The 23,623-nt window shown below is 42.6% G+C and overlaps 1 protein-coding gene and 1 long non-coding RNA gene across 5 annotated transcripts in view; one reads left to right on the top strand and one right to left on the bottom strand.

Moving 5' to 3' along the window:
* LOC6725945 (zwei Ig domain protein zig-8) overlaps nt 1-23,623 on the top strand; it is a 139,072-nt gene that overhangs the window by 33,323 nt on the left and 82,126 nt on the right. For all 4 annotated transcript variants that reach the window (XM_016173900.3, XM_016173902.3, XM_016173901.3 and 1 more), the window contains one exon: nt 810-897. The gene's annotated coding sequence lies outside the window, so the exon portion shown is untranslated. The remainder of the gene's footprint in view (nt 1-809; nt 898-23,623) is intronic.
* On the bottom strand, nt 6,704-23,561 carry LOC27207941. Its single transcript, XR_001600635.3, has 4 exons — nt 23,269-23,561; nt 21,480-21,614; nt 21,314-21,414; nt 6,704-7,224 (listed from the first exon to the last, which is right to left on the bottom strand). It is a non-coding gene; the product is annotated as an uncharacterized LOC27207941 (long non-coding RNA).

The raw sequence follows: 23,623 nt of genomic DNA on the forward strand, positions 1-23,623 counted from the left end.
GATCCCCGCTTGGGGGGCTGTAAAATTGATGCCCACTGTTGCTTCGCCTGATTATGTTGGGCATTGTGTGTCCAACTGCTTGTAAAACTATAAAGTTTCATGATTTATCTCAATTCGACACCAGTGCCATGGAAAATGTTTAGCCCTGTGGAAGCAGAAGTGGCTTCACTACCAAAAAAAAAATCTTTCAATTCGATACACTCATTTAAATGTAGGTGTTCGAAATTTATTGGCAAACATGTACCAATAATTACACTTTTAGTGCTCGAAACAAATTGAATCTATATTATGATTAAATTTCCTAATAATTTGCGTTTAATTAATAATTTGCGGAATCATTGCCCATTTTCCTGTTGGCTTTTGCCAGTTGCCGAAATATTATACAAATGTTTAATATTTTTCCCAATGCATGTTTATATGAAATTTTTATTTATATTATATTTTATTTTGAAATTATTATAAAAAGAACTATGCCACAAATCATCAATGGCTTTAAGCTAAGTAAACATTAAATTTTCGCAGTGCAGGCGAGTGTTCGTGCTTAGGAGAATTTCTTGAATTATTTAAGGGCTTTTTCGAGTGTGTTTTCTTGCCGCCGGCTGCCAAGTTGGGTGCGTGATTGCAAATCTTTTTGGTTAGCTGAGAGAAACCCCTTCGCTCATCTTCGACAGACGCCCGCCGGCACTCTAAATTAAACCACAAAATATATTTCGCATATGAATATTCGTGGACGGACATTTTTGGGATCTCGCAGCTTGAGCCGGTTCATAATAATTCCCATTCTAATTTTTCGTTTTGCCTCTTTTCAGGAGGACGCCCAAGGACGTTTTGGTCCGAGACCAAAAATCGAGCATACGGAAAAACCAAAAAAACCACAAGAGCTCTGCCTGCAGTCGGGTAAGTTTCAGACCATCGGGGAGCGGCCTTTTGGCTCGATAATGAAGTTGAATGTGTTGACAAGTTTATTTGCTTAATTTTGGCTCGGCACGCCATTTTTGAGATTCCTTTGGCGGCGCTGGCAGATTCGTCGGGCGTCGGTCGTGGGGCGTCGGGCTCTTGGGGCCCGTTTCTCGAAAGAGGCCGCCGGGAGCGGCCTCGGTCCACGTTCCCAGTTACCAGGTTCTCAGCTCCCCGGGGTGGCGGCATAATACACACTCGACGCGGGGCGTGGCCCGCTGACAGGCGCCCTCCATCACAATGATGAGTCGTTGATAAATACGAAACGAGGTTATGTACACTTTGGTCGTCTGAAAACAAGTTCAATGCGAATCAGAGGGGGGTGGTGGGAGGTGTCCAGAGTGAGTTATCCGAAGGCCTGCGGCGGCAGGTGTGGGGCCTTTAGTCGACCTGAGGGGCTTGGTCCTTGAACTCACTCATTTCACACACACGTGAAATCGCAAATAAGTGGTTCATCCTAAAAGTCATGGGGGTCGGTTAACGAGCAACTTTGTTGAAGATACCACAATTAAAGGATTATCTAGTTTGTAGTTTGCTTAAAGTGCAGACGTTTTTAAGTTTATGTACCGATGTATGTAACTGATTTAGTTTTGTGCTAAGACGAAACGTATGCAACATAGACGAGGTTATCTGCTAACTAGCACAAAAACCAAACACGTGGTGTAGAAATCAAAATGCAGGGAGTACCACTACCTGACTCATTCCACGAATAGCCACACCCACTCGGCGGCATCCCCTTCTCGGAATCTGAAAAACCAACTCATTGCGCCACCCACATCTCAGCCCCTCCAGCCACCCGCAGCTCCTGTCGTTGGCTTTGTGCGGCCAATTAGAGCGTTTTGACGCCGCCTCGGGTCACTTTGCGTGCCATTTGCTTATTTTGCTTTATGCATTTCATTTCCCAAATTGCGGTCATAATTTTGTAGCTCACGGCCTGCCCTTTGTGGTGAATGGGTCGGTCTGCTTGATTCGCTCTTCGCGTTTGTCAATCGAAATTGACAATAAAGTTTTGACATTTGGTGTGCTACTTATACATAGAATAAGTATAAATAACTATTTTGCTGTCAACGAACCTTTGAAAGTATTGCAAATATTTAATTATGTATGAAATTATGTAGAGCATACATTAGGCTGCTAGCTTTACGTATCTCTGAGCTCTGCCCTTTTTCTCCGTTTGTTTGTGAAAGTAATAAAATAATTATTAATTATGAACTGGCAATAAGCACACATTTACATACATGAAGGCTCTATTTGCGGCGTGTGTAAATATTTAATTTAACCATTGTGAGAACGAACTGACCTGGCAATGGTCACCGAACATGTTCGCTTATCGATTAAAAGCGAGCCGCATCGAGGAGAACAAAATCAAAAGGGCCGGCTACCAGGCATTGAGAACAGTGCGTATGGATATCACGTATACGACCCGATGTACCACACATTTTCTTCTGACAAAACGAGCGGTTAAGGGAAAGCCGAAAGGCCAATTACTTATGCCAGCGGTAAAGGAATGGAATCCAGGGGCGCATTAAGTACATAATGCACTTGGTGCTGCTGTTCTTCTGTTCCCGTCACACAAGCTGCCAGGATCATCGGAGGTCCTGGCGAGGGCGGACGTAACTGGCAACTGGCAACTGGCAACTGGCAGCTGCATATATTAGCCGAGTTTTGCCCACGCTCTAGGCCCCCATGCTCACGTTTTCTCCACGCCGTTCGTTACACTTTTTCCTGGCATGTACGAGCAGCTAGGAAACTAGGATTCCGAATCCGAATCCGAGTCAGAAACATGGCAGAGAGCTACGTTGGCGGTGTGGCCTAGTGGCTGGCACACCCACATCACCACGCCTCAAAGTTCGCTCAACGGAAACGGAAATAATTTGTCATTTTATTTCTATTTTATGATTATTTATTTTATTCTGGTTCTGGCCATGCCAGAACCACAACGATATTTGCTACCGAAGGCAGACAGCGACTTACACACTGGCTCACACATACATTAGCATTCGTTTTTGGCCACGCTAACGGACTTCCGTCAGCCGTCAAGCGTTGGGGGCGACTTGCCTTTCAAGTGCCACAAATTGTTGCATGCTTTGCGGGGCCTGTCCGCTCTCGATGTCCTTTGTGCTCTTGTGTGTCGGCACAGTGGGGCCAACTGACTGATTGCTGTGCACAAATCAATTACTCCGCACTGCCAAAGAAGCCACTTTAAATGTTCAAAATATTTTTAAATTTACTGCATAGGTTATATTGAGTAACCGAAAATTGCAATTTATATAAATTTGTGTGTAACAAAAGTCAATTTAAGAAATATTAGTTTCCATCTCTCAGCTATGATATCAATTCAGCAATTTGGTAAGGGAAAAGAAACTCAAGCCTTGGGGTTCAACGTTTAAAATGGTAAATTCACTATGTGTAAACTGTATGCACAGGCACCATCTTTTCAATTTAGCATTTACATTTCCTTTATTGGTTCGACATACAAATAATATTTGCAAGTGGCTTTTTAAACAATTATTATTCTTTTTTTTTTTTTGGTCTGTCAGTAAAAGTCTGGCACACAAAATAAATGCATACGATATGTTCATATATGTATGTATATTCTACGTATTTTAGCCATGGAATGTGCAAAAGGGAATGATTAAATCGCTCTTTATTCCAGCCATTACTATCTTTGCTGGCCACACGTGTAAATATACATATCTCATAAAATATTTTTTTTATGTTAAATTTTTCCTGATATTTTAAGTGATTTTATTTAACGACCAATTGAGTTTGCACAGCCAGGTGGAGTTTGGTGTCAGCGTGCAAAGGCGATTGATTAATCGTTCAATTACATTTGGATTAAACTTGAGCCAATGGGATTATGTGAATTTCGGTCACTGTGCGGAATGCCATACATATATATATAATGTATATATCTGGCCTATCTGGGGGACACTTTTCATAGGCTATCGCTTACTTGCGCATACTTAGTGGGCAGCCGCCAGTCGCCTTGTTGTTCATGTCACATTCCCGCATTTTTTCTGTTTTTTTTCCATTTTTTTTTTGCTATTTTTGTAGCTCTGTTTTGACCACATTTTGCTGTCGTCGTCGTCGTCCTTGTTGTTTGTTGGCTTGTTCAACAATCTCGTGCGTAATTTTCACAACAGTATGTGTGTGTTTGTTGTCACTTTATTTATGGGCTCGCTTAGGCCCCAAGTTTCAGTCGTGGTTCAGGTTTAGTTTCGCATCCAGTTACACACACTGAGCACTCTGGACACTCCACATTCTCATCCTCATCCGCAACCACATCCACATCCGCAACCAGCGATTCTGTTGCTGACCACTGATACAGTGATTTTTCATGCGATGATTAATTAACTAAAGTCCTGCTTCAGTCCAGTCCAGTCCAGTCCGCTCAGACCATCCTCTACCGTTCTGGCCATTATTTAGGCCGCCCATAAATATTTAGGCCAGGTCTGAAGTGGGTGGACTGGGGGGCCTAGGTGAAAAGTGGGCGTACTGGCGGCGTGTTTAATTTCCACTCGAGCACCTTCAACACGCCGCTGAAAAACGCAAAGCAAATTGAAAAAAAGCTGAACCAAATTGGAAAAACTCTGGCAGCGAAAAAAAAAAAACAGAAAATACATAACGAAGAGCAAAGCGAATTACTCTTAATGAGTTGGAAAATGCAAACAAAGAGCTGCATAAAAGTTGGCAGAAATCGCACAGCCGCAAAGCAAAGTCGACTGTTGGTGGCCAAAAGTGGCGCTGAATAAAAAATGAACGCCTGCTATATTTCTTTTTTTTTTCTATTTTGTCCACTTTTTTTTTTTTTTGAGGCAGGAAGCGCGGCCAAAGCGGCCGGATATTACAATACAAAACGAGCCGCAAGAGCGGCGACGGCAACAGACCAAAAAGGAATCAAATTAATGCAAACAGTTGAGTGAAAACTATGAGCGATGTCGGTCGGCAGGGGGCGTGGCTCCGCCTCCGCTTGCCCCGACAACTGAAGCGACAACTTTGCGTCGACTTTCTGGCACATTGTTTGCATTATATTTGAATATTATTAACAGAAGAAAGAGCGTAAGGAAGTGACTAAAGAAATCCGTAGAGTAAAAGTTGAAAGCGAAGACGAGCATACCCTGGAAGTCAAAGGAATTGCAGTTGCCGCATAGCATCAACGATTTGGTTCCATGGCATTTTCCCACTTTGTCGACTGCAAAATGTCTTGCAATCGGTGCATATTCAAAGGTGAAAAGACAACAATGCAGCCACTTCTGACCTCTGACCCTCAATTCCGGACAAGGCATCGGAATCGGAATCGGACTCTGCTCCTCTTTGTGACTCCAGTTGCGTCCAGTTGACAAATGCCCTATTGTGCCCTCTGTTAGGGTATACATAATGGATGCCTTCATTTCCGCTTCCGAATGTTGTTGCTCCATGGACCCACATTCATGGTCTTCCATGGAGTCCACCAGTACATGGAAGAAAATGGCATTATTAAGTCATGATTTTGCTGCTCAAGATGTAAGCAGCGATCATGTGGATTGCATCTCTACTGAAAGCCCAGATGAGTCTGTACTCTCTCACTGAGTTACTTATGATAATAAAAGATCTAGGGAAATGCAAAGTAAATGGTTTACACACAATTTAATAAACAAAAGCTCACGGTAATCTTTGCGTCGCTATAAGAACTCAATGGAAACTAAGTACATAAATATTATATATTATATAGTATTTTTAATGAAAGTATTCACACGAATTTTGCTTTTCAAATGGCGCATTAAAACTATTTGGTGATCTTTTTTCGATGTGTATTTCAGCGTGTTTGGCCGGGCAATCAAATCGTCAGTCATGCCGCCGCTGACCAATTCGGTTTTTGGCCAGTTCATTTTTGCTGGCCACTTGAGCAGCTTCAAAGCCATGAGTTGCCAGATGCCACATGCGGCCTGCTCGGCTGTTTAATAAAAAAAAAAATAGAATCGCATTGGACGCTTGATGTTGGCATAAGGATGGGGATACTCGCCTGCCCGGCAGCTCGGACTTTTGGACTGCAGGACACACTGAGAGGCTAGGATGGCAACAGCTGCGGCTGCCATAGTTGAAAGCACTTAATTATGTGCGAACATTTTGTGTAGCATACTTCAAGGCCATCGCCGAGACAGGGACAACGAGGATGGAGGATGGAGGATGAATGAGGGATGGGAATGTGGATGCGGCAGCCCTTCACAGCCAGAGTCATTTATAATCGCCAGAGCTCATGGCCTGCCACGCCTACCTCAAGCCCCCAGCCGCCACATGCCACACACACCACACACCGCACTCCGAATTTTGTGGCAAGGTTCCGGCGTACGGCAAAGGTTCCGCTCCTCCCATCCCATGTAAATCAAAGACACTTTTTGGTCACTTTATCAGTCAACGGAAATCTGATTGAGTTTTTCGGGCCAGGAGATGGAGGACCGCAATGTCAATAAAGCAATTTCTGGGCACACTGCGGCTATGAGGCAATTATTCCGGTATCCTCAATTGCGGGGAGGTCGAAAATGTAAATGGAGGGCAGGCAAATTAAAATGCGTGACCCTCAGTGCAGCGCAAGTGTATGAAAATGACATTCCGGTGGCTTCAATTTTCATTTTGCTTCAAATGATCTTGCTTAGAGATGATTTTTAAATGATAACTGGTATAATTACTTTACAATTGCGTTAATCGAAAGTTCAGTTTTTATTTAGAAAATCATTTAAATTTTATTCAGTGACAACCCATCGTTTATGGCGCGCAACTTTCAATTATAAAGTTTGAAGGTCTTTTCCTTCCTCTTTCACAAATCTTTGCGGTTTCTCCGATTTTGTTGACTTAATTTGTGACCTTCTGGCTTGAATTACCAGCTTATCCTGTTGCTCCCCCTTCCTTTGCAAAAGCTGACTTCTCCCGCGAGAGTCCTCCAACGCAATCCAACCAAAACTCTAACCCACCATCTTCGCCTCCAAATCCTCGAAGTGAATCGCTGTCGCGCACATCCCGAAAATTGTGAAGTGCTCTCTGCCGTCGACGCTGTTTATAAACATTTTTATTTGCACATTTGTTTTATGGGGCATTTGCTTTGCTTTCCGGATGATGCACTTGTGCTGGCCACCATCCACATCCATCCTCACTAGCAGCTTTGGGATTCGCTTTAGCTTGTTCGCTTGTTGACGTTGCAACAGCCAAAAAAAGAAAAAAAGATGAAGAGGCTAAGAGTTCATGGCGAATGACACGACTAGCAGATACTTCGCAAGAATTAATATCTTTCTGAAATGAAACAAATTGTATATTAATTAATTTAAGTGTAAATTAATGTAATTGAATATTGAGATTTGAAATAATTTGAAAACGTATTTTCATATAACTTCTTTAGCTTTGAATTTTTCCTATATTTTTCTGCTATTGCAAAGACGAAAATGTCCCGTCAAAGCTTAAAATAAACTTGTTCTTGGAACAAATTTTCCCCTGCTTTATATATATATATATATGTATCTGTATATATGTGAATTTTCCCAATCGCAATACGCCCCTCAATTCTGCAATCGTACTGGATGTACATATAATGTGGGAGTGTGAGCGATGGCCAAAAACAAGCTGTGCATAAAGCCAAAAAAAAAAAAAAGAAAATGGGGCGAAAAGGGCGTGGCAGTGCCATGCCGATGATTGTCGGAGTGCTTTATTCGATTTTGGAGCCCCGGCACTCCGGTTCCGTTGTTTTTTGCTTTAATTTGCAATGGCGTGGTAAATCGTTCATCATAAATGTCAAGAGATTTTCAGAGCGGATTATGATGCTATATGGGCATGGTATGGTGTGTTGCAATATGGATGCAGTGGTGTAGCAAGTGCATTTAGCCACCACTTCAGTTGTGCTCGTTGTCATTCTATTGGAAATACAAATACAAAAAGAAAAAAATGAAAGGAATGTGAAAATTCCATAATAACATCACAAGGAAGTGGCGAACTTTGGAGCAGTGGCTCCAAGATGGGGGAGACCTTTAACCTTTTTACTTGTTGCTCTCGTCCTTCGCAGGTCGCCGGGGACAGCAGGATTAGGACCTGTCATGTCCTGCAAACATCCTCACTGGCTCACTGCCTACTTCCTGTGTCCAGTGTGTCCTGTGCTGCGTGTCCTGGGCCATAGTTCAATTTTAAGCATCGGAGACAGCAGAAGCATTTTTGCTTCGCATTCTTTTTGGTTGTTGATGTTGACCATGGCATGTTTGACAATTTCCACTTTCCGCTGTGGCTCACAGCCAACCGGCACTGACAGTTCTCGGAATCTCTGGTTCTTTGGCTCTTTGGTACTCTCGTACTCTGGTGCTATGGCCGCCTGTGTCCCTCGATCTGTTGTCACCCTAAACATGCTTTAAACAATCAAAACAAACGGCTGGCAGGCGGCAGCAACAAGAACATCAAGAGAACATCGAGAACATCAACCCGGGCATCACGACATCGAACACACACTTTCTGCATTGTCAGTTTTAATAAATCGTCTTGTGTACGAGCATGTACCATTATGTATCGCAGTCGAAAACAAAAAAAAGTACAAAAAATGCAAAACAAACTCTTGACCATCAGCAAAACTGAGCAAAGCGAAACGCAACAAAAGATACACGAACGCATAGATATGGCGAAATGCATTGAAGTAGCGATGGGTTCAAGGATTCAAGGATTCAAGGATTTAATAGTCTCAAATAAGCAAGGGAAGTTCTTGGAAATGAAAGGATATAAAACGATTGCGCCTTGCTTTCCGGAAATGGTTAGGCAGCCGTGGTAAGGGGAAATTAGGAAATATTTATGTGGAAATTTCAAAAAAAAATACAATTCAGTTCGCTTTCCACGCGATTACCACTTTCTTTCGATACAACCCCATATACCCATTACAATTGGATGCCGTGCGTGATGTTTGCGGCCTTTGGCGGCTTTGGCGTCTATTTTCATTTCTTGGGCCTCGTGGCCTTTGCTGTAATTCAACTAATAAAATATTTACAATTCCCGGGATTCTCCGAGACCCGCTCATAGCGTATATAGTGATGAACAAAGGGCCAGGAAAAGAATTGAGCCAACGTTGAAGAACCGACGCATTTGTGTTTATTTTTACTTTCAATTTTGTGCCGGCCCCCATTTCTGTTTATTCATTTTGATGCGAGCAATTCTCTAGACTGATTGGTATTAAGATACTATGAATTATATCTATGAAAAATATCTTTCAGGCTTATCTACAAAGAATACAAAATATCATATATTAACATATTTGGTGTAAAATTAGATAATACTTGTTTTACATACATTAATTAAGAATGATAATTCTCGAATTTCCTTTGAGATGTGTGCATGGGTATGAAAATCTTCGTTAGCCTTCTTCTCTCCATATTTTTTTGTTCTTTTTTTCCGCTTTTGCCGTTTAATAATTATCAACGCATTAGTGGGCGTCTCTCTTGTCCTCTTTCGCTCTCCTTCGTCGCTTTCTCCGCTCTCTCCACACTCTCCAGTCTCTCTGGCGTTCTGGGCCAGGTTGGAAGCCTCAGGAAATGCTCTTGCCGCTTAATTATTCACGTTTTGGCTTGTAATTTCCCGAATGAAAAGGGGGGAGGGGAATGAGGGGGTGGTGCTGTGGCTGGGGTGGTGCTGGTGGGTGGTGGCCTGACACTTGTTGGCCGCCACTGTGGTTAGACGGCGATTAAAGAAGGAAGCTGCCGGAGGCCAGAGGCAGCCGCCAGCAGCATATTTAATTAAATTCTAAACTCAGCACAAAATGCAGTCCTCCAGATGGAAGGAGATGGGAATGGGCGAGCGAAAGAATAAGCAGGAAGTAGAATGATAGAGACGGCATACAATCAGTGGTAGCCTTAGCAAAGGGCAAATGCGGTGTATAATCTATTTGCATATGTATGTATGTGTGCTGGTGTTTAGCGGTGTGTGTGTGTGTGTGTGTGTGAGCTTTTGTTCTTTACCTTTTCGCCATTTCCGCTTCTCCGTGTCTCTGGCATTATGCAGCGAAATATTCAACAAACATTTTCACTTCATTTCGCGGGCATCGTTAGCAGCTGCCACGCCCCTAACAGTCCGCCCCCATTGTGCTGCAACTGATTTTAATTACATTTAATGCGAGCCACTTTTTTCTTGCCTTCCTTCCTTCCTGCCGTCCCTTCGTTTTAACCCTCACTACTGCCACCTGCTGACTACAAATTTTTATTAATGTTAAACGCTAGTTATGCCTGCGCCACGCCACGCCCCCTCCGCCCAGCAGATGGGCGAGTGGATGTCCTTCCGTTTTTTTCCCCGTTTATTTTTTACTTCTTGTTGTTTTTTTTTTTTCTTCTCTTGCATATTCATGGCAGGCGGATGGGTCCATGTTTGTTTGCTCATCAGCCGAAGACAACTGTCGGCGGGAAATGGCTGGCGGAGAAGGGAACGGAACGGAACGGAAAGGAACGAAACGGAAGGGGAATGAGGGAAAGGGGAAGGAAAGGAAACAAGTGTTGCCTGGCAAAATGGTGGGGTAATTGCTAAGTGAAGTTTAACTGAAAGTTGTGAACACAGCGGCAGTGGCGCAGTGGAAACTTTGCAGTTAGTTGATTCCCCCGAAAGTATGCAACATTGATTGAAACAATTAAAGTAATCCCTAATCGACAGGACTGGTTTATCCTTTGGCAGGTGGTTAAAGCTCAGTTAGCGGCGCTCTGTTGGCCTGTGTGCGCCAGTACACTGGGCGAAAAAATAGTACTTCTAGCAGTTCTATCTCATTGGTTCGATTCTGATATTTTGAATACTAAATATTTTCTCTGTGAGCCGAATGCATTCAATTTGCTTTCACTCTGCGGTGACCGTTCATTACATTGATACGCAGCACAGATTCTGAAAACCCCCTCTTGGTGCTTTATTTTTGCGCTTTTTGCCCATTTAATGGCATTTGTAGCCTGGCTGTTTTCGCAAATTATTGCCACCAATGCACACACACACACATGCACATGCACACGAACAAGTTGCTGGGGAATTTAATGCAAAATAATGATGCGACGACCGATGGTCATCCAATGCTGGGCCAATTTTCAATTTGATTTGCATGTGTTCAGCGGGGCAGTGGGGAAATTCCATGGGGGCCGTCAGCGTCATCGGATTCGGAATCAGAATCAGAATCGGAATCAGAATCAGAGCAGCATATAGCCGATCCATTGCATCCATTGCAGTCATTACGACCACGATGAAAACTGGCTTTCGTATACGTCATTTATTTATTGCAAGTTTTGTGTGTGGTCTTTTGCTGGCTCAACGAAGTTGCGGATTAATGTTGTTCACAGGACGCACTAATGTGCATTTCATTTCCATTTATGGACAGTATGGTACTCCAAAATACCTTTGATATGGGATGGTAGAATCACTACACTTTCCAAAGAGAATGGGCCAATCTTGGGTACTCTAGAGTTAACAGAAGTAAATGCAATTTCAGAGGTTATAAATTAAGTAAAGTATTTACGTGCTTTTCAACAAGTTTTCACAACAATTTTGCATTTAATTAATTAAGTTTCCTTGAAATTAAGCTGTCGAATCCAGAGTTCAAAGTAAAAACAAATATACTTTTTGCAAATATTTACAGAAAGTGTTACAAAAGCCTGTACCGATTACACTGTGCTGCAAAATCAGAAGTTTTGAAAGCGAATTGTAGTTGCAATTAGAAAATTCATTGAAATTTGCAGAGTTATGGTTTATAGATAACAAAAATAAATACAAAATTTCAAATAAATAATTGTCTTGGAAAGAAAGAATTCGCGTTAAAGTATAAAAGCCATGTAAATGTATTCAACTCGATCATATTTATCGTTGTAATACTCATGAGGGGTGCAAAGAGGCTTAAGAGCACATATGTGTGTGCGTTGCAGTTGCGTGTGGCGACGTGCCACGCCCACCGTCGGACAGCTGCCGCCCCTTGGCCTGTGCGTGATGGGAATGAGTTCGAATTAAATCACAGGCGGCAATTAAATGAAATGAAATTTCCTTCTCAAAAGTCGCTCGCCCACAAAAGTGTGCTGAACAGTTTAAACCGAACACACGCAATACTCACACTCTCACACACACACACTCGCACACACAGACACACGGAGATAAACTGAAATCAATGACAAAAAATACAGCGCTATCTGGCCATGTGTGCGAGAGAGTCCATGAGATGGTGTGGGTGTGCAGCCAAACGAAGACACGAAGAAAAAAAGAACGGTGAGCCAAGCGAAGAATTCGAATGAACAAGGAGCGAGGAAAAGCGCAGGGTTGCACTGTGAAAATCAGTGTATTTATATGCAAATGGGCTATTTTAATATATATGATAAATAAAATTTAGAAAAGAATACTATGACATTGAAATATTATATATAGGGATTCTTTTGATCATTTTACAAAGGTGAAACATATGTTTTTGACCATTTGACAATACTACTCAATGGCTATTTAAAGGCTATAGTTATCGTGATTCATTCTCTTGCTATTGGGGTCTAATTTTGTTTCAGTGCTTAAGGCGGATGTGTGTGCGTGTTGGCTGGTAGCCACCATCGATTGCTTTTGTTTTCGCAGCTCGTGCCGCTGCCACCAGACGCCTCCAACTCCGCGACCGTGGGTGTTGCTGTAGTTATTGGTATCTGGTTGCCGTGTTAATCTGCTTCCTTCCGCTATATTTGCGCGGCATATTTACGCGAAGCGAGGCGGGACGCTGCTGCCGCTGTCGGCGCAGCAGCTGCTGCTGATAAGTGCAGCAGCCGTGACAACGCAGTGCTCGACAAACGTGCTGACAACAACAAACTCAGCAAACAAGCCGGCGAAAGAGATACGGAGGACCAGCCCCACTCACCACCCAACACCCAGAGCCCCTTAACCACCCACTATCTCTTTAGGGCAAGTCGGCCTTTTTATTCGTATTGTGTGTGCGTGAGTATGTATTAGTGAGTGTGTGTATGTGTGTGGGTTGCGGCGAAAGAGGCAACAAGGCGAGGAGTCAGCGAGCCAAGGACTACAACTCGCTTATCCTGCGAATCAGACGGTGAGCTGTTTAATTAAACATTAGGCTGGCAACTTGCAGGTTGATTGCCACCGCGCACCACACGGCGTATGAGCGATGTGCGAATGCGAATGCGATTTCGAATACGAATGCCAGTAGTTGCGGTTGCCAGCAAGTATTTTATTCGTGAATTCGTGAATCTGCCGACGGATAGCAACTGATTAAGTTACCTCGCTGTTAGTACGTGTTTACAACGAAGCGAACACAGAATTTAATAGCAGTTAGGGTTTTTTACTAATACATGTATATATATGATGGGGCTGCCGGCTGTCTTAGTTCACACTAGATTGAACTTTTAAAACCAAAGCTACAGCTATATTAAGCTCGTACACATTTCTTTCTACAGCTTGTGGTTTAGCAGGTAATAGTTGAAGTACTATTTATTTGTTTAAGTATGGAACAATCTCAAGACTCAAAATATATCACTTTTACTTGACTCATCGATTGTCGCTTGTTACGTAGATGTCTATATTCCTTAAAAATCGGAATCAAATTGATATATATACCACTGCCAATAGCACAGTGTTCCTGTCACGCTCACTTTATATTAATGATTGGCTTATATTAAAAACTCTCCATTAAATGAAATTAAAAAAAAATAAGCAAATTACTTTGGTGCGGAATCCGGTAATTCCGATCCCTCAGTGCTTAGCCATCCGATTCCTTGCTAGTCCGCCCCAAATGTCTGAGTAATGGGATATTTCGCAAGTGAATTGGGAATCTCATTTGCTTGTTATTCATTGAGGCAACTAAAACCGCTGCCGGCTAACCAAATTAGTCGCAGCTCATCAATTTTCGTCATTAACTTGAAGTGGGATCATGGGGGTCATGGCCTCAAACTGGGCTTCCCGTGGGCGGTGGGCGATTCTCAAGGCCGTTGAAAGCGGCGCTGCCGCCTTTGGCATTATGACATGAGCACTTATGACAATACGCTCAGTCACCGATACATCGCATGGACACATATAGGTCTATATATAAACGTATATCTCTATATACATATGTATGTATGTATTGATGCATTATTCATGCGGCGCTTGGGGTTTTGCGCTTTCCATTGTTGTTGCTCATTTGGGCCGCTTGTCGCACACACACACATACATACACATACACGCACTTATGCGCACACATGGTGTCTGCGCTTAATTACATTTCAAAGGTTATTATGTAATTAACCTCGGTCCTGGCGCTAACATCTCAAAGCTCCAATGGTGATGGAGCTGTCACATTTCATGCCAAAAACTTCTACGACTCGTCTCCAGTTGCAGGTCCTTTTTTTCTGGGCGAATCCTTTACCCTTCTCCACTCGTCTTACAATCAACTTATATACCTTAATTAATGTTCATGTTCTCGGTTTTCTTTCGTATCATTTTTGTTTTTTTTTTATCTTTTTCTTCTTTTTTTTGCGCCCTTCATTCTGGTGCGTTATTCCCTTGGCACGCGTCAAAATGCAGGGTTTAAATATTTCTTAACATGAACATACATCTTCCATCTTTTCGTGGGCTTAACACTGTTTTCCCCGCATAATTTTCCATCTTCGCTTTCCATGTTCCTGCCGCTTTCATATTTCGCTCTCGCTCTCATTTTTGATGCCATAAAATTTTTCAAATGTTCTTCATATAAATGCGGCATATTTGCCCCTTTTTCGCCCCATCTAAAGGGCGTGGCACGGGCGGCGGCACAACAAAGAGAGTCAAGGCCGTTTAAGGTATACACATGTGTATATATGCATATATATTATACAAGCGCTGTGATGTGTGCTTAGTGTTGGCGCAAAATTAAAATTGCGTTTTAAGAGCAACAAGACCAACTCGTTTTTGGGCTTCTGTCAGCAAAAGGCATATGTAATAAGGTCCCAGCAAAGCGACTTCCTTTGGGTCCAAAGTCAGGATCTTCTTGCTCAGAAGAAGTGAACTTCGCATTTTGTGAGAAAACATTTTAATAGGCTTTTCAAAATGGTAAAATCATTAAATTAATAAAAATACTTTTTTTAATAAAAAAGTACTGATAGTTTCTCCTATTTATAATTTAAAAATTGGCATTTGGTTTCATGATATAGTATTATCACTGAAATGAATATGTTTCTAATAAGCGACAGACAGAAAGAGTATACCTATTTACAAATTCCCCACCGTTCTTTTAGTTTATTTGTTAGCAGTCTAGTGTGTTTTTGGGTCGACCGGCGTTTCTATTAAATTAACAAAAATGTCTGGGCCAACGGCAACAATAACAAGGATAATAGTGGCAAATGCGAGTGCAGCAAAGGCAAAGGCAAAGCCAAAAGGCGACAAGGCCAAAATGAGTCGCATACTAATGCAAAACTGCTGTTTGTCTGGTTGCTTGGTTCCCTGCTTGGATGCTTGGATGGTCCTTGCTCCTTGCTCCTTGCCACGCCCCCCAACCCTTTTCCCGCTGCCAATGAACGCATTAGGAGCCAACAACAATAACAGCGTTAACTACTTAACAGGCACATGTAATACGCTCGCACCAAGAGTACCACTTACATTTTACATTTGCATTTTGGTTGGCCCAAGGGGGGGGTGAAGGGGTGTTTAAAGGGGGTCTGCGAGGGCTTAAGGGGGGTCACTAACCCCCCTTGTTTATTTGTGACCTGTGGCCAGTTGACAATATGCAGTGCCAAACGAAGTGACGATGCCAGGAGCACACAAATCAGACTGCAGAGTGATTAAAGTTGTCCTCGCACCGCAAAAGTTGGCCCCAAAAGTAGGCAATAATTTTTGCACACAAAAAGGGGCGAACCTTCTGCAGATGGTTCGCTCTCATTACTACTCGTACATGTCGCATTTAGTTGGCTGGCGGCTGGTGCATTAAGCAGCAGCTTGTGCCATATGCCACATGCCACATGCAATTTGGCAAATGACGCGTTTAAAAACGCGACAGTGGCAATAAACACGCGCGGAACGTTTGAAAATGAGGAAACGCGAGGCGAATAAAGTGGGCCACAGTGGCAATTGACTAGCAAAGTGACTGATGAATGAGTCTAAGTGATGGAATAATGTATTGTTTCTCTTTGCATTTGGTGGCTGTAAATCTGGTCTAGTCAATGTGAAATCAAACTATTAAACCATCTCCTTTTGAGCAATACAATTGAATTGACAAAGAACTTTTCAATTGAGCATCAATTAAATTCCATGAATTTAGCTTTGCAGTCGAATAATTTTGAGCACCTGTACTTTCTAACAAGATGTTGAAATAAGACGAGGCAATGTTGTAAGGACTTTTGGCCCCATTATCTTTTGTTGTCTTTGGCGAGCATTATTGTTTGCAGTTTGCGACCGACGCAAAGCCCAAAAGCACACACACACCTATATACATATGTATATGTATGGATGGTAGATCCAGGATGCCTGGTCGCAGGACTATGATAATATTTTGCTGATGCCAGCGCACCTTCACTTTGAGTGTATTATTTGCAGCACATTTATAATGATATCAGCGCATAAAAATCGTGTTATTTGCCAACTTAAACATAAGCATATCAGGCTTCAGAGCAGTGTATTTTGCTCGTTCCTCTACGGGAATACAGCTTATAAATACGTAGCGGTGGCTTGCCTCTGTTGTTGTTTGTCAAACGTTGTTAGCAGTGGGCAAAGTCGGGCGAATCCTGCAGGATGTGAAGGAGAACGAGCTCGAAACGAGACCACATCATCAGCTTCAGAAGCTGCTCTTGGTTCTGCTTCTGCATCTGCATCAGCTTTTGAGCAACTGTGGCAACGTCAACAAGCGGCGGGAAATATTCACATGCATCCTCGGATTTGCCTAAGCGCCGTCTATATGTATGCAGGTCCATAAACTCACACACACACACACACATATCCTAGATCTCGAAAGACCTGCGTATATATGCATAAATATATATCCGTGTGGCAGGGTGTAGTATGCAATGCGCTCCAAAAACTATCAAGAACAGCGATGGCAAGACAATAACAAGAGCAGCAGCCCAAAAAAAAAGGCAGAAATAATATGTGCACATGCCAATGGGCTGATGCAAAAGTCCTGCTGCTGCAGGATGAGGCAATACTCTAGAAATGTTAATAAATATTATTAAATGCATGGGTACTTATTAAATGAATGCCAAATGGAAAGTGAGAGTAGAAAGTAGAATTTAAGGTTCAAAAACATTTAACCTTCACCTATTTATAGGAACTTTTTCCAAAACTATGGCTTTGTTTAGGCTTAATAAGAAATATTAATAAATATTAATAAATATTAATATTATAAAAGGTCTTTCCATGAAAGTTCGCTTTCTAGCAGAAGTCAATTTTGAGTAAATCCGCATTGAGTTGTCATTTTGAGCTGTTTTTATGCCAAATTCTTTTCGTAATACCTCAGTTGGTTAAGTTAAAGCCCTGTGTCGCCGGTCTGCCATCACTGCCGCTAAGCTGTCCGCTTTTTCTTTCTCTTTTCGCCCACACCCTTCACTCTTCACCACTTTCTCGCAACCCTTTATGCGATGCTGCTGCTGCTTCTTGCCCCTATGCGACGGAGCACACGGGGCGCATGAGTAATCTAGGCAGCTTGTGCTTTGCATTTCCGTTCCGTACTGTCCCTGCTCTCCCTGCGCTCTTTACTCATTCCCTTCTGCATCCTTTCTATTTACTTTTATTCCAGCAACCCGTGTTGATGTTCTTGTGTGTGTGCGTGTGTGTGTGTGTGTGCTGGTGTATTTTTGGTATTTATTTTTGGCATTATTATTGCATATTTTGTGTCGCTCGCTCCTCCCTTTTTTTTCCCCCATTTTTTTTCTCGCGCTTTACGTTAATGCGAAATTTATGCTTCATGCGCTTTTAGTTCTGCCCCGCCCCCTCTTCAGTTGCCATACCTTTTCTGGGATTTTTGGTATGCGAAAATATTTTCGCCGGCACCCAGGATAAAAATGGGGGCACAAGCACCACCCACCCTTCCACCGTTGGCAGGTGTTTTTCGTGTGTGGGGCGGCTGCCTTTGCCCACATATTGATATTGACCGAAAAATATCATCAGGCACACGAGCGCACCCACACACGCACACACGGCGAAAAAAAAGGGGAGGAGAGGAAGTGAAAAGAAACTTGTTTATCCTGGAAGCAGCAAAGCAAGAGAAATAGATAAACAAATACATAAATAAAAAGTGCAGGCAACAAGGGAATACCGAAATGATAAAGAAATGCTGCAGGAGGAAAGTGGCCAAGAAGGCTAATGACGATGTGGCGTATAAGTAATGCGGCAAGATGGGGCTCATGAGTAATGTCCTGCGACAGGATACGTGTGTGGTTTTTCGCTCCCAAGAAATAAGTTCTAAAATTGGTTAGTAATTGCAGGTACAAATAAAGTAAAAAATAAAGGAAGGAAGAGGTAGAGAAACTTAAACAGCCTTGAGTCGCTTTTCTTTGATCAAAGAGAATTTCGATTACGAATGGCAAAAGGAGCTGGGCTGTTGATGCTCCAATGGATTCCCACCGCCCCCATCATTCAACTCAGCGCGCCCTTCATTATATTCCTTCCGCTTTCAAAAACTTCGATTGCATTTCCGTTACCATATCCATTTTACGAATATATATATATATGTATGCATGTATATGGTTATACGCACAGCCAGCTTTTTCCGAGCACTTTGGCCCCGCTCTTTGGCATCGGATCACCCCATTTGGCTCCCGCCTTAATGGCCTCCACTTGTCGTGTTTTATGCCGATTTCATTTTCATTTTCATTTTCATTTGACTCGCCACGCGCCAGGGCCAAGTACCAAGTGCATGCTGTGTGCGCCTCCTCCTCGTCGGTGAACTTTTCCACATTCCGCATTTGCAGCACACGGAACCACAGACCCACAGGCCCACAGACCCACAAAAACACTCATGAGCAGCACCACCGCACCACTGGCAATCGAAAAGGCACCCTGCTCGCACCACTCGCCGCCCACTTTCAAATAATCATAAAAGAACGACGCTGGAAATTTATTAAGAAACTTGGGCACTAAAAATAGTTTCTAACAACACAGCGGTGGGGGCCAGTTGGGGTTTTTCCAAAAAAAAAAGCAGAGGGGGTTGGAAAATATTACGACTAGCCTTTCAATTTGCTGACGAATGCCCTTTGCTATGGGAAAGGTCAGGAAAATATGCCAAAAATAACAGCAATCAGAATTTCAAAATCAATTAACAGTTTTTGCATTGCCTTAATTGCAGATCGAATGGGCGGATGATTCAAAGTGCAACATTTTCACTGCCTGAGATTTTTAATTAAAATCTTGCAAAAAGAGGAAAGATAGCCACATTTTTGGTATAGCAAAATCTGGCAAAAAGTTTACAAAGTATTGCAAGAGAATTGTTACGATTGCAGCTACAGTAAAGTCTCAAAACACATTCTAAAAATATATACTAATTAATATGTAAAATTAATATACATATTATTTGAAAAAAAAACGAATGCAATATTCTTTAAAGTCTCCAGAACTTTAATTAGAATTTCTAAAACATTCGATGATATTGCTGCAGTGAAATATGCAAGCTGGGAAACTGATAATTGAATGAGCATCATGGGTCTCAAGTCACAATGCAGAATTCAATTTCGAAAGTAAAGTAAAATCGATAATTTGCGTTCAACATAAATGCCTACTGCTAGTGGCACGTTTCTTTCAACATTTTCGTGCGATTTTATGTGTCGCTCAGAGTTTAGCAAGGAAAAATACTAGATTTTTCCTCGGCCATCTCATTTTTTGTTTGGTTTTTCGGTGCCAGTGGCTAGGCACGTTCATTAACCCCCCCAAAAAGTGCTCGTTCTTTCTAACTAACTCGGGTCCCTTGCCTTTTACTTTTCTTGGCCATTGTCCTGCCGGTTTTGGGCCTCTTCCTTTTCCTATTTCCTATTTGGGTTCGGCTTCAGCGGCCTGTAAAATCCCTTTAATGGCATAAACGGGTTAAGCATTTTGGTGACGTAAATATGAACAAGAGCAATAACAACATCGCCTGCGTCCTGAGTCCTAGCCAGAGTGTCCTGCCTGTCGGACATTGTCTGGTTTATCCTGCTGCCTGTAAGCCTCCTTCTGCCAGCCGTCGTTGAGCTTTAAAGCTTGAATTTCAGTTATGAGCAGAACGTGAGTCTCTCGCACACATATGTATGCACATGCATATGCACACATACACGCTGGCACATCCTGCCACACCTACACACAACCCACACACTTCTTGGCCAACTCGCTTTGCATGTGTGTGCATTGGGCATTTTTCAAAATGGCAAACAAAGCGCGCGTGACAGGAAAAAACGGCCAGCAAATCGTTCACTCAGCCTCAGAAAAACCCAAAATCCATTTCCCTCACTCACTCATACATACACACACACACTGGCGACTCTCCTTTTGTTTCAGAGTGTCTGTGTGTGTGTACGCGAGTGTGTTTGTGAGTGTATGGGTGGCAGACAGTTTGCCAGGCATTTGCTTAATTTAATTTTGCCTGCCTCAACGGCTGCTGTTTCAGCTCTTCTCTCTGCCCACTTTTCACTTCATTTTGTTTCGCATTTCCACGGACTTTAAGCTCTCCCAAAAAGGCAGGGGAAAAGCCCTCGGAGATTTCTCTCGGTGTACGCTCCAGTGGCTGTCTTGACTTGCAGTTTGTTTTCTTAAAATTTTGCAATTAATCAACTTAACGTGCCCAACCCGGGAATCCATCTGAGCTCTTTAAGCTCGCCAAAAGCCTTCGACCTGCAGGCACTGAGCAAATATACTCGACTAAAATCAACAGCAAAACACAGTTGGGTTCAAGAGTTTAGGATATTATGTGGGCACTCATCGTTTCAGTCGTGCTTGTACTTTCATCAAAAGTATCATAAAATTAAGCACTCAAGTTGAGTAAATTAAAATTAGAAAAAGGAATCGAAACCAAAGTTTCAGTTCGATTGAAATGTTCTTAGGTGAAAAGCGAAACAAGTTGGATATTTTTGATTGAAAAAAGGGACCTTCTCCTTCACATGAGCACATGTGTGAGAGCCATTGCTCATCTGTAATAATCGAAGGGGGCGAGGGGCGGAAATGTCCCTTAAACACCCAACCCACTGACACCACCCACTCCTTGCGAAAGTTGAAGGCCACCGACAGAGAAGAAGGTGACAATTGTTCATTTGTTTGGTCCTTTGTTTATCGCCAAACAGTTGACAGCTCTGCTGCTTTGTGGACCAAAAGCAAATGGAAATGGGAAATTAAGAGTGGGGAATGGAAAAACTGGGGATATACATATGTACGTGCATATGACGGCTGCTTTCTTTTCGGAATTTCACTTGCTGACAGGCTACTTACAAACAGGTACTCTATGTTGTAACATACTCACTCATTTTGTATACTACTTTCAAGTTGATTTGAAATCAAGCCCATACTTATACGATTTAACCGCCATGAATAGTTATATAAAGTTGAATTATAGACAACGATCTGTAAAATAAATTAAGTTATTATATATGCATTATAAGTAAATCAAATATATGAAATATAAATACGTGTTTTCAAATCAACATTTGTTGGTTTGTACTTCGTTTGTTGGTTATCCATTGGAGAATGTTATCGTAACATAACTTTATATTCTTGTTGTTCTGCATTCAAATCTTCTGTCTCCCCAGTGGAATTCACAGGACCTAGAAAGATACCAATTAAATTGAAATAAAACCCATATCAACACTTCCGTGCATTTAGATTTCCAATTGCGTTTGGCTGGCTTTTTGGGCAGAGCAGAGATCTGGTGCTACAATTTTTGTCATTTGTGACTGGCGATTGAGTTCCGCTCCCCAGTATGCCAGGGCACTTTGGCACTGTGGTCAACACAATCAGGATGCAGTCATCGCCAGTTGGCACTCCATTCCTCACCCACTGGCCTTTCCTTCTCTCTCTCTCTCACTTCCTCCCTCTCTGTCTGGATTTCTCTGAAATTCCCACACACACACACACACATAGAGAGCTGCTCCAGCTGACATAACTCCAAATGCACTTGCTGACAGTCATTGAAAACACAAACTGTAGATTATGCCACTGCCTGGATTCTCCAGTTCGGACTGCCTCATCCTTGTTTCCCTCCAGGCATCCTGGCAACCTGGCAACACGGCAACACGGCAACCTGGCATCCCAGCACTTGTTATAAATCACAAAACAAGTAAAAAAAAAAAATCGAAAATTATCTAACAAAATGCTACTCAAGAGCGAGAGCGAGCGCATTGGAAAAACTCAAAGACCAAAATATATGCTACGTTGCTGGCCAGGTGAGCCTGGTGGTGTCTCTCCTCTTGGCTTAAATGTGCAGCATTGCAGAAAATATATCGGCCAAAATGCTGAGGCTGAGCTGCGGCGCATCCTCCATTTTGGCCCATTCACCTTTTTGCCGGTCAGTTTGGCAGTTGGTAATGCGGTCAGTATGTGTGTTGGTAGTATATGTGTGTGTGTGTGTGTGCCTCAGTTTGGCCCGCTCTCTTATTCTGTTTATAAACGTAACAATGACCGCATTCTTGTTTTTTCTACTGAGCCGCCCCCAAGCCGCAGCACCTCCACCACCGCCCACTTTTCTACTTTCTCATTGCACCGAAAAGTGCAGCAGCAAAGTTAAAGTTTTCCTCTCTCCGTATCACTCTTTTTCTATTGACAACTGTGCGGCTTTGGTGCCAAAAAGAAAAGGAGGAACTGGGCATCCTTGCACAGATACACGCCCCCATAGCCGCCTTGCAACACCCACACACACACACACACACACACAGTTACAAATGAGCAGCAGGAGGAAAGTGCCGCGAGCTCTTTACGCGGCCACAGTGACTGCGAAAAAAACATTCCACTGTGCCAAGCAAACAGCCACTGGCAATTGGCTGAAGCGCTGAGCGCCAAGCCGGGCTGAACCAAAACTGAGCCCAGTTAAGAGGCGTTCTGAAATGGTTTGGTTTGGTTTCGTCTGGGCTGAGGTTTGGGTTTGGTTTGGGTTTGTGCCTGGGCTTGAGGTCGCCTCGGCGCATTAAAACAAATAAAATCAAATAAACGTTTATTGCACTGAAATGTTTACGAGGCCACAACAACAGCAAAACAACAACATCATCGGGGGGAGGAACAACAAAATGACAGCCATAGTAGTGAAAATCTGGCAATTTAATCAGCCCGGCAGCGAAATGATGGACAAATGGCCACAGCGACTTTGTTTGGTTAACACTGGGCATGAATTTTTGGCCAGGAGTGGCGCCAAAAGTGGCCAACTGCCAGTAGGTTCAACCACGTGGAAGTTTTTTTTTTCATTGCCCCTCTTTTATTTTGACTGACCTGCTTTTTAATTGTATTTTTCTGGTCATACGTCCCTTGCTTCGCTGTGAATTGGCCAATCTTTTCTCACTCTCAGCAACAAATGGATCCTCACAATCACTAAAAGCCTATTGGTTAATTTGTTTTTCTTGGAATTGCGCGAATAGTGTGACCAAATCAGACAGGCTGCTGACATTCATAACGGATCAAGCAATCACAATTTTATCGATAGTTGATTGGAATTTTTTTCTGTTATTTGTGGTAACATTTAAGCACTAATTTCTTTTGCTGTAAATTGCATAACTTATTATGAAAGAAAAGAACTAATAATTATTATGCCAGCCGAACATATTAAGAGTCTAGGGTTCCCATCTGC

This window comes from Drosophila simulans, chromosome X (genome assembly GCF_016746395.2).
Source record: "Drosophila simulans strain w501 chromosome X, Prin_Dsim_3.1, whole genome shotgun sequence".
Classification (NCBI taxonomy): domain Eukaryota; kingdom Metazoa; phylum Arthropoda; class Insecta; order Diptera; family Drosophilidae; genus Drosophila; species Drosophila simulans.